The sequence below is a fragment of the Hemicordylus capensis genome, chromosome 5, assembly GCF_027244095.1.
Source record: "Hemicordylus capensis ecotype Gifberg chromosome 5, rHemCap1.1.pri, whole genome shotgun sequence".
In the NCBI taxonomy this organism is placed as follows: Eukaryota; Metazoa; Chordata; class Lepidosauria; order Squamata; family Cordylidae; genus Hemicordylus; species Hemicordylus capensis.
In genome coordinates, this window is record NC_069661.1 from 55673535 (window position 1) to 55685624 (window position 12090).

Sequence of the window (12090 nt, forward strand, 5' to 3'; positions counted from 1 at the left end):
CACCAGATGCCTCTGGGGAGTGCACAGGCAAGAGGTATGTGCATGCCCTCTCTCCTGCGGTTGCTCTCCTGCAACTGGTATTGAGAGGCATCATGCCTCTGAGGCTGGAAGTGGCCCACAGACACCAGAGCAGTAGCCGTTGATAGACCTGTCCATCACAAATCTCTCTAATCCCCTTTTAAAGCCATCCAAACTGGTGTCCATCACCACATCCCATGCCAAATAATTCCATAGATAAATTATGTGCTGTGTGAAAAAGTACTTCCTCTTGTCGTTTCTAAATTTCCCAAACTTCAGTTTCATGGGGTGACCCCTGGTTCATAGGAACATAGGAACATAGGAAACTATGAATCAGACCATTGGTCCATCTAGCTCAGTATTGTCTTCACAGACTGGCAGCGGCTTCTCCAAGGTTGCAGGCAGGAATCTCTCTCAGCCCTATCTTGGAGAAGCCAGAGAGGGAACTTGAAACCTTATGCTCTTCCCAGAGTGGCTTCATCCCCTGAGGGGAATAACTTGCAGTGCTCACACATCAAGTCTCCCATTCATATGCAACCAGGGCAGACCCTGCTTAGCTAAGGGGACAAGTCATGCTTGCTAGACCAGCTCTCCTCTCCTAGTTCTAGTGTTGTGAGAGAGGGAGGAAAATTTCTCTCTGTCTACCCTCTCCACTCCATGCATAATTTTATACACTTCAATCATGTGTCCCCTTAGTCACCTCTTTTCCAAGTTAAAGAGCCCCAGATGCTGTAGCCTAGCCTCATAAGGAAGGTGCACCAGGCCTCTGATAATTTTGGTTGCCCTCTTTTGCACCTTTTCCAGTTGTACAATATCCTTCTTAAGATATGGTGACCAAAGCTGTATGCAGTACTCCAGATGTGGCTGCACCATAGATTAGTATAAGGGCATTATAATATTAGCATTTTTATATTCAGTCCCCTTCCTAATTATTCCTAGCATGGAATTAGCTTTTTTCAGTGCTGTCGTGCACTGAGACAACACTTTCAACGAGCTGTCCACCACAACCCCAAGATCTCTCTCCTAGTCAGTCACTGACAGCTCAGATCCCTTCAGCATATATGTGAAGTTGGTGTGTTTTGTCCCAATGTGCATCACTTTACACTTGCTTACATTGAACCGCATTTGCCATTTTGTCACCTAGTCCCCCAGTTTGGCAAGATCTTTGGAAGATGTGAGCTCAGGTGGACACCATGGCAACTTTGTCCCCAGACCCCAGCCCAAGAAGACACTGACACAATTTGTTGGGTGAAACTGGTCATAACTTTATTAACTTAATCAACAGTGAGCAAGCAAACTAGGTAGGGATGTTCCCCCACCCAAGACAGTGTGGGACCTAGCAATGGCCAGGTTCGGACACCCCGGTCCTCCCCTGCACCATGCTTGGGCGACACACCCTGGCTCAGGAGAGCATCAGGCGCCGGCCTGATCCATCTCCTTTCTACCAACCCCCAAGCGAGGCCCTGGAACCTTCTAGGTGTTTGCACACCCCGGACCGCGCAGCCCAAGGATCTGCAAAGTCCTGAAGCCAGTTCATGGTGAATCGTCATCCCTGGGCCGCACAAGCCACAAGGGAGCGATTGACCAATCACCCATTATACCATCCAAGGGTGCTCACCGATGTTAAACCCACTGTTTTTCAACTAAACCTGCACTGTCCCTGCCACACAGGTAGGTCAGCCTAGCTTGGCCTTCCTGCCCCACCACTCACCAACAATTCCTCAAGCCCCTTCTGAAGATTGGACAAGTATAAATCACAGCCTTGAACAGACAGATGTACTCCGTCCAGCCTAAATAGGTGAGGCAAGGAGGCCGAAAGGCCTGGCTGTGCCAACACCCAACCCCCGGTACTAAGAACGAGCCTGCCAATAGCATTAGACGCCTTACGTCGAGCTCATTCCACCCCCCTCAGAGAGTGCACCCCACGCCAAACTCTGCGCTGGAGCCACTCCACCCACACAATCCTCATCCCTGGAAACCTACTCCGCAGGGATGTGAAATCAGAAGAGGCCTGCTGAATGATGGAGAGCCCTGTTCGCTTGCCCAAGTCGTTCTCACCCAAGTGCAATACCAAAACATCTGGACAGGAGCACCTATCTATATAATCCCACAAGGTCGGGAGCAACTGCCCCCAGAGCATCCCCCGCATACCCAACCAGGACACCCTGGACTGCTGTCTCAGACTGAGTTGGGTCCCAAAATGTGAGGCGCTGGCCCTCTTGTATGCCCAAAAAACCAAGGAATGGCCACACAGGAGCACACGTACTGGAGCCGCCGCCCCACCAGCACCTGTCGAAAGAACAAACAGATAACAAACAGCTGCTGCATCAGCACACATAGTGTAAGAATGCATCGGACTTCCAACGCCCAATCTTCCACACCTTCCCCGCCTCCATGCCCATGCCCAAGCTGCTAGCTGTAGTAGCCACCCCAATTCTAAAGGAGTGCAGGCTAAACCCCAAACTTTGGGCAGGAAGACGCCAAAAACGGCCGTCATGCCCTGCCCCCCCCCCGGCCCGAGAACCAATCAGCGTCCCCTTGGGCCTGTTGCCGGGCTGGGACAAATTGCCCTCCCTATGGAAACGAGGCTGGGGGAGGGGCATTCTCTCCATCATCACATTAATTGCAAAATATGATCCTGTATTGCAACCAGTATTCCAGAGCAACAAGTAAAATACCTGAATCCTGATGTGCAAAATGAGCTGATTAATATACTCTCACACAGCGTCAAAGAAGGAATAATAAAGGATGTCAACAAAGCTGCATTTTCCTCCATCATCATAGACACAATGCAGGATGCTAGCAAGACAGATCAGCTCAGCCAGGTAGTCTGCTTTGTTTCTGTTGAGACCAACAAAAAGGATCAGCCAGTTGAAATAAAAATACATGAAAAATTCTTAGGCTTTCTGTTGGTGGAAGATCAGCCTGCATCTGGCTTCACACAGAGTATTATGAACACTATAGAAAGTAATAAACTGAATATCATAAAATTGCGAGTCCAAGGTTACAATGGAGCTGCATTCATGACTGGTGTCTACAGTGGTGTGCAAGCTAGAATTCATGCTCTACAGCCAAAGGCAACTTATGTACATTATGTGCTGCCCACAACTTCAACCTGGTTATGAATGATGCTGTATCCAATGTTCCAGAAGTAAGGATCTTCTTTGGAGTTGTGGAAAGAATCTACATCTTCTTAACATCTCAATCAAGAAGAAACTTTGTCCAGCCAGACTGTCTTCATGTCATGAGGCTCTGGTAGCCTTTCAGTGCCGCTTCACAGATATTCTCAAAGTGCTTGCTGAAATAATTCCCCTAAGCAAGAAGAAAGGTGAAATCTTAGAAGCCAAAGTTCTGAAATCCAAAATGGAGCAGTTCCAGTTTGTCTTCCTTGTTGTGCCACTCTCTAACATTTTAGAACCTGTTAATACAGTTTCAAAGATGCTACAGTCTCCACAAACTGACTTCAGCAAAGCAGCAATCTCTCTCCAAACCATTCATGCTGTTTAGCAAGAGAACAAAAATATTTATGACTCCTTCCACAAAACAGTATATTCAACAAAATATCTGCATCTAAAGCAGCTGGCACAATTTGTGATCTATCTGGCTGAATACAACCCAAGTCATATCTTTTCATCTGCTAGATTCTTGGCAATAATTCTCCCTGCCTGTCCCATTTCACAGGCTGGAAAACTACAATGTTCATTCAAGCCCTTAGAGGGCTTCTGTACCTGGCTAGGGAACTTGTTTAGCTTGCTGGATCACTAATGATGCAGGCCTGATCTGAAGAAAGGTAGCTTCCAATGGTAGCTAAAAGCAGTTCATACTGATGTGTCTGCATCTATAAATTATCATGCTATTAGTTGAATTAATTCCTATTTGGCATCCATTATATGAAACATCCTTGTGCAGCAGGACAAACTAGAAAGGATATCCTGTCTCAGATATTGGTCTCTACAGATTCTTATGCAGAATACAGTTTATAAATGCAAAATACTTCAAAGATATTTGTTCTGATAATATACTTTACATGGTTGGAACAACATATGTCAAAAAACAAAGCTAAGGAGAAAGCATCTCTCAGATTTACATACTCTATACATTTAGAAGATAAATCTTGCTGACTGGTTAATTATAAGAAGTGCAATAAAACTCTTAGTTTGAAATACAATAGGTTATAAGAATGCAATAGTACGTTTTATACATATATTTGAAGTGATAGTAGAATTACTTTTAACTAGATCAATAGGATGAATAATCCTGCAGATAAAGATGACATTTCCTGTAAAAGTATTTGCTGTTCAGTAAATTTGCTACGGAACACCCATTTTATGTACAGTAGCAAGAAACCAAAAGATAAAAAATAAATTCAAGGGAAATCCAAGAAAATGCCATCTTTGGATACAATCCTGATCTATTAACAATATTGAGAATTTTATCACTGATATAAATAGGGTTTTGGAGTAATCTGGATGAACACCCTTTTCATGCAATTAAAAAAGATGTCATGACAGCATGCCCAGCAGTGATGTCAGGATGGGCTCAATCAATCAATCTTTATTATGGTATTGGCCTGATCATCCTGGTGACCTGTCAAGTAGTGGGAGTATAAGTGTTTCATGAGTCTCAATAGAACAGGCAGTGAAGGAGGGCATGCTCAATAGTTTCAACTTTTCCTGAGTTGCAGGGGCACATTCATTCTGGGAAAGGGATCTTCCTGTGTCTTCCTTCAAGGGCAACAGAGGAAAGTGCATCAGAGCAAGCCATAATAAAAGCCCTTCTGTGGTTAGGTACTTCTAGCTGTCTAAGGTATCCAGCAGGTGTTGTTACAGTATGTACCTTTGACTTTCAGAGAGAAGAGAGTTTGGGGACCTAAGTCAATTTGGCATTCTGTGTCCATTATGCACAGTTTAATATGTGTTCTGGCCCGCTCATAATCCAGGAAAAGTAGGAGAGAGTCCAGGTAAGGATAGTTCTGCAGATAGAGATCACTTCCATGTGGATTAGAAGCCATCCATCAGTGTTGAGGGGGCTAGGCGCACTGGGAGGAGGGATAGTCTCAGCCTGGAAAATGGAGACTGTGGCCTCCATTTTCAGCAGGCTTGTTTCCAGTCGTAGAGTGGAATTAGAGACACAACAGGGGACTTGCAGAACTGCTCTTAGGAATTTGGATTAGATGAGCTCTAGGGGGCAAAGTTGGAAAAGGAGCCATGCTGGGCACCATGTAGAAGTTGTGCTGTCTATTCTTTAGACTTTGGGCCCTTTGGGAGACAGGGAACTATTTTTTCCTTATGTTCTTTTTCTATGTAAACCACTTTGAGAACATTTGTGTTGAAATGTGGTATATAAATAACAGTAATATGATAATTTAAAGGGATTAAGTCATCTAACGTTCAACAGCCATCATGTAAACCAGGAAATTCCTAAAATTCATAGGACTGTGATTTCTCAGCTTAGTGGATCAACATCTTTGTGGCATGCTTTCTTTGAGGCAGGGAAAGAAAAATAATAAGGCACTTAGAAATCCTATTAAGTCACTGAGAAAATATGAATGGGTCAAAATCAATTGTCTTGGTGCTTGTGTTTGTTTCCATAGCCATGCCAAAAACATTTCTCACTGTACACACAATTGTATACACTTGCCCATTTATTTTTAACATCATCCTTGGAATGCATCCGAGTCTGAGTTTGAATTCCAGCCCTATCCATCTTTAGAGGGATTGCTTCATAGTTCTTTTTCTTTTAAGCGTACTCTTCATATGTATAAAATACTCCTATCATTTTCCATTACAGTATGCTTTAAAAAGATATATCTATATGTGTTACACATCTCTCTCTGTGTGTGTAATACATACATACTCACAATTAGCTAAGGTGAAAATCATATGTCTTGCTTAAAGATTGGTCCATCAGACACAAGCATTATGCATAGATTTTCTTTCTTCCTCAGTTTCTGAGCAGCAACATGTCTCCCTGCTAAATCAAACCCATGTCAGTGCTCAGCCTTTCCACTGACCTAAGACAATCAGCATATCTGACTGATGTGCATTCAACATGGTTAGGATGTTATTTTCTCTAACACTGATGAGGTCGCCACTATGATTGGGTGCTAGCATATGAATCTGATGAAGTTGGAGTGCTTTTCAGTCACCGTTAGCAGTGGAAATGAAAGCCTGACACCAAGAAAATTGGCATCTTCAGTTTGCTGGGCTTTGGTGCGGTAACAGAAAATAATAAAATTCACAACACAAACAAAACAGCACAACGTCTCAGACCGACACCATGTAATTGAACATGGGAACAAAAGCACAGCAACCTCAAATGCTCTCAGCATCTGGTGACACAATTCCATCTGTCGGTCAGAATTTCTTTAGGTTGCGCATGGCCTTGTGCAGGAGATCCAGAGTGTATACCATTTTTAGATGTGTTTTGTAGAAATTTCAACCCACTGAACCATTTGTGTCCATCAACTTCAGATCACTGCTGAACAAGAACTATCACCAGCATTGTACTACATCCAAGTCACAAAAACAAGAATTTAATGCACCTGGCCGCAGTACATGATGGTTTTTATCTTCTCCTCTCTGATCGCAAAACTAAACATTTCCACATGTAAATAGAGCATTTAATAGTAACCATTTTGCAAAAAAAAAAAAAAAAGGCTTTTCTTAACATTCAAAAGACAACAGTATGGGCTCATTCAATGCTCCATCTGTTGTTCTATTTTCTCCAATGGCAACTTCAAAGTGCTTTTGCGTTTATCGAGTGTTTGCTAAGGAATGTCAGCACAATAGGCCTTCCTTGGAGACAAAATCAGAAGAGTTCAAAAGTGAAAGAAATCCAGTCTCTCAGTAGGCTGTTTAATCCAATATTTAATTGTATGTGTATTTATTTCGATTGATTTTTTTTAAAAAGCTGATGGAATGGAAATAAACTCTCAGCCTTCTTAACACAGGAAGAATTACAGCAGGAGCTGCTATTCTTTACTGAATGAACAATGCTATTCATAAATGGAGAAAATTTCAAAGACTTGTTTCCTGCTGCTAATTTTGCTAGTGCACTGAATTAGTATGGCACTGCTGGGAACAGCAGGAGATCTTTATGATACATTAGCAGGAAGGAAAAGATCTGATGAGCAGTGTTAATCATTAAAAACCTCAGCTATTGGAGGTATAAAAAAACCCTGAAGTATGGTTCTCTCACCGTTGCCGCTACCCTCAACATTTTATCTCAAGGTAGTTTTAAAAACATAACTGATTAGAAAAGCTGCCTTTGCTCACTGATTGAATGTTCTATCTGGACTGTTGATAGGAATACGGAAATATTCCTTTCAACATTTGACAGAGAGAAACAGGTACACTTGCATTAGATTCAGTGCAAAAGAGATTAATGGTAGGATGTTGATCAAGCTGCTTTCATGAGAGTTGGTGGTGCCACTGGAAACTTTTGACACTTGCTGCATAATGTATAGATATTCCCTAGTCACATTTTGTTCACATTTAGATGTCAACATTTTGGACATTTTTTGTTTCCACTTCCAACCAACTAATATTTTCAGCTTTTCAAAATTAAGTACGTACTAGCAAAATTGTTGGATTCCGTTTCTAAGACTGTTGGAGGTGATGAATCAGGTATCTTGCCAGGTAGTGGAATTAGGTATCTTGCCCAGTGAAATTCAATATTAAACTATACACATGTCTACATAATGCAAATGTGTTGAGAATGTAGAATATACCTTTGTATAACAAATAATTATAATCTGTCCAGAATTATTACATAGCCACATTATCTATTATATGATGACAAATGGAAAGTATATACAGAAATAGCACATAATCCAAAAAAGGGTTATTGATTTATTTGGGACTTACTTCCAAATAATAATCCTATGCACATGTATTGGGAGTAACTTCCATTTAACTTGGTGGGAGATATTGGAGTAACCATAGGACAGAACAATAAGTATGGTTACAATTAGAGCTTAGAGACACAATTATTTCCCTTATTATTATTTATTTACACAGTCAGACAGGTGTTATTAACTGGTTTGTTTTATCCAGACATTGAGTCCTTCCCAAGGACCTGGGATGGCTCAATTTTAATGGACTCATGCGCACCTAAACCATTTTTTAATTGTCCCCCATAATTTTCATTCTCTTTTGTTGCAAAGTAATTAATCATCCTCTATAAATAATAGAAAAAGAAGCCAACTTTAACTAAGAAACAAGAATTTTATATTTATTATACAGGTGCAGTAATGCCAGTATAGCTAAGATGAGGAGTGTTTTCAACATTCTTCCACTATAAGCCCTGGATATTCTATTGCTTATAAAGTCAAATGTATCCACCCGATCCCTCTGAAATTGTGCACATGTTGGCTAGGGTGCAAGGGGCACCACACTTCCAAATTTGGTACAAAATTGTTGAACAATTACTGAGATAACAGCAGTTTGGGTTTTTAGCTGCTAAATAGAAGTTTCAAAGTTTTGGCGACCTTTTTTCACCACAGATAATGAATGCTTTCTCACGACCATTGAGAAAGGGCAATAGGGTTAGCAAGGAGGAAGCCCTGAAGAACTTGCCTCCCCACAGATGAGCAGATTCTTTTCCTTGGGTGGGCAGATCATCCGTCCAGATGAGCACCGGCTGCTGTCAGAACCTCTGAGGGTCAATGTATTCCCCTCACCTGGAGCTCCAATAATGCACCACAAGAGTGCTGCTGTATAAAATAGAAAAAAAATACAAGAGAAAAAAGGGAGGCTGTATAGGTGGATTTGCCACCATGGTGCCACCAGGATAGGGCCCTGTCTGGCGGTACACACATGTGCAAAACTAGGCTGGACTTCCTTAGCCTGGTTTTGCATGCATGTGTGGATAGCCTCAACCTATATTTGCAAATGTTTGATGTCTGTAATGGACTGGATGAGGGTGAATAAGCTGAGACTCTATAAAGCCAAAACAGAAGTACTGTTGGTCAGTGGTTCCTCTGCCTGGATGAGTGATGTTCAGCTGTTCTAGATGAGGTTGCACTCCCCCTAGAGGACTAGGTGCGCAATTTGCAGGTGCTCATTGATCCAGCACTGTCACTAGAGGCTCAAGTGGCTTGTGTGGTTTGGAGCACCTTTTATCAACTCTGGCTGGTACACCAACTGTGACCTTACCTGGACAGAGAGCTTGGACACTCTTATTCATGCTCTAGTAATCTATTGATGCTTTTGAAATTTGGTGCTGGAGAAGACTTGAGGATACCATGGACAGCTATGAAAACAAACAAATGGATCATAGAACAAATCAATCCAGAATTTTCACTCAAGGCACAAATGACCAGGCTCAAATCATCATACTTCAGACACATTATGCAAAAACTCAGCTCTCTTGAGAAGTCCATAATGCTGGGAAAAGTTGAAGGAATGAGAAGAGGACGACCAGCAGCAAGTTGGATGGACTCAATTAAGACAGCAATGAATGCACCATGAGACCTTAAAGGCGAAGTTGAAGACAGATCATCCTGGAGAGAATCTATCTGTGTGGTCGCTAAGAGTCGACACTGACTCGATGGCACGTAATCAATCAAACAATGTGAAATACATGGAGATACTTTTGAAAATGATCCAGAAACTGCAGCTGGTACAAAATAGGGCTGCAGCATTACTAAATGGGCCTGGATGTTTTGATCATATTATGCCAGTGCTTCTTCAGCTGCACTGACTCCCAGTCCATTTCCAGCCCAATTCAGAGTGCTGGTTTTAACCTTTAAAGCTCTAAATGGCTTGAGTCCAGGTTACCTAAGTGAGAGCCTTGCCTCATATGTTCCAACCCAAACCTTAAGATCTTCTTCAGAGGCCCTCCTCCAGGTGCCCCTGCCAAACGAGGTGAAGTGGGTGGCTACCAGGGAGAGGGTCTTTGAGTGGTTGCACCCCATTTATGAAATAGCTTCCCCGGTGAGGTTTGCCTAGCTGCTTCACTTTGTTCTTTTAGATGCCCGGTAAAGACCTTTTTGTTCACACGGACCTTTTGAAATCTGATTTTAAAATGAGCTTTAAAATGTATTATATTTGGTATTTTCTTTTCACCCTTGTTGTCTGTTAAGATTTAATGAGGCAGTTCCCACGATCAGCTTAGCCCACCCTCCCCGCAGACGACCCAGCAGTCTGCTCTGGGCGGCCGAACCGGCCACCCACACAACTGCCGGCTCCATTACGGAGCCGGTGGGTGCTGGGAGGAGTGGGGGCCAATCGGCCCCTGGAAGCTCCAGCATGCCCTGTGCGAGCTTTTCACCTCCCCCCAGGCGTCTCCTCATGAGCTGCTGCTGCGCGGAGCCACACCGTGGCAACTCTTGATCAGAAAAATCAGGTTTGCAGAGCAGTCAGTCTGCAAACCTGGTTTTAGCACCGGGCTACTTAAGTGGGTGATCCACTTAGGAACCACCGGGCTCGCAGCCAAGCCCGGTGGTTCTCACCATGGGAGAAAATCAGGCTAGTCTCTCTCATCATGTGAATAGCCTCAATGTGTCAATCCTCTGTTGTGAGCTGCCCAAAGAATATTTTGTTATGGGGCAGCTAACAAATAAAGTTATTAATTATCTGTTGTTGTTGTTGTTGTTGTTGTTCCTCCCAAAATTCAGGTCCATATGGGACTGGTGCCTTTCGCTGGTTTGAAAAACATCAATCTTGTGGTCTTTGAGTAATTACTGTTTGAAATCCCCATAATCAAAGGGGAAATAACTAAGGGGAAGTTAGCTAAGAGCATAATTGAGATGCCCACTGAGAATTCACTGCCCACTGAGAATTCACTGCCCACCCTGCCCACTGAGAATTCACACAGGGACATTGGGAAGCACATGGGGATATCTGGGAACTTTACTTCCTTTCAACGTTATGTCCATGGCTGCTGTGGAGTGGTGTATGAACTCGTGAGGGAATGCAAGGAGGTGGCAGCTGGGTTGCGGAAGAGAACTCAAATTAGGATGAATGCATATGAAGGAGTACAAGCTGGTGGCAAGGTTACAGGGGTCCTTACAAGCTACTGTATATAAGGCAGTGGGGGCAGGTTCACGAATGGACTTGTGAAGGCACGTATGGCAGCAATGAGGTGGCAATTGTGCTTCACAGGGAATCCTAGGCAGAAGTGAGATGACTGAGGCCTTATGCTGGCATTTAAGGTGGTGGCAGACTGCCTTTGAACACAGAGGTTTTACATCAGAGGTATACTGCATGAGAATGGGAAGACTCCACTTAACCAGCATGAGTAAGCTCTTCCTTATAGTATCGAATCAGATTTTCCTTTTTTAAGACACCTGGAAATTCAGTAATCCAAAGACCTTCAGTTTGAGATCAGAGTTAAGATGCTTTACATTTTCACTCATTTTTATTTTTATTTTTATTTATTTTTACATTTATATCCCGCTCTTCCTCCAAGGAGCCCAGAGCGGTGTACTACATACTTTTCTCTTTCACAACAACCCTGTGAAGTAGGTTAGGCTGAGAGAGAAGTGACTGGCCCAGAGTCACACAGCTAGTGTCATGCTGAATGGGGATTTGAACTCGGGTCTCCCTGGTCCTAGTCCAGCACTCTAACCACTACACCACGCTGGCCCTCATGCCCTAAAAAGAATGGAAATTGCACGTTATGGTGCCCATCTTAACTTCTGTGCCATAAAAGCTGTAAAGACTTTGTACAGTCTAGTATATAATGATGGCATTTAAAATGAGGCTCCATGCACCCATGCTTTTGCCTTTGTCTTTCAGGTGGACATTGGGTGGGGGAAGGATGCATCCAGGCAGGCACTTAACAGGCACAGCTTCCTCAATTACTTCCTAGGGATGCCCCTGATGAATTGCTGCCTGGTGCATCTCTGATCAAGGCAGTGTGGGTACATGGAGCCTCGTTTCTAAAGCCATCATCATATACCAGACTGTAAAAAGTCTTTATGAGGCTATTCCCATGCATGTGCAAAACCGGGCTAAGGGAGCCCAGCCTGGTTTTGCACATGTGTGTGAACCACCAGGATCAGGTCCAACCCTGGTGGCTATACGGCAGCAAACCCACCTAAGTAGCCCCCCTCTAAAATGTGGT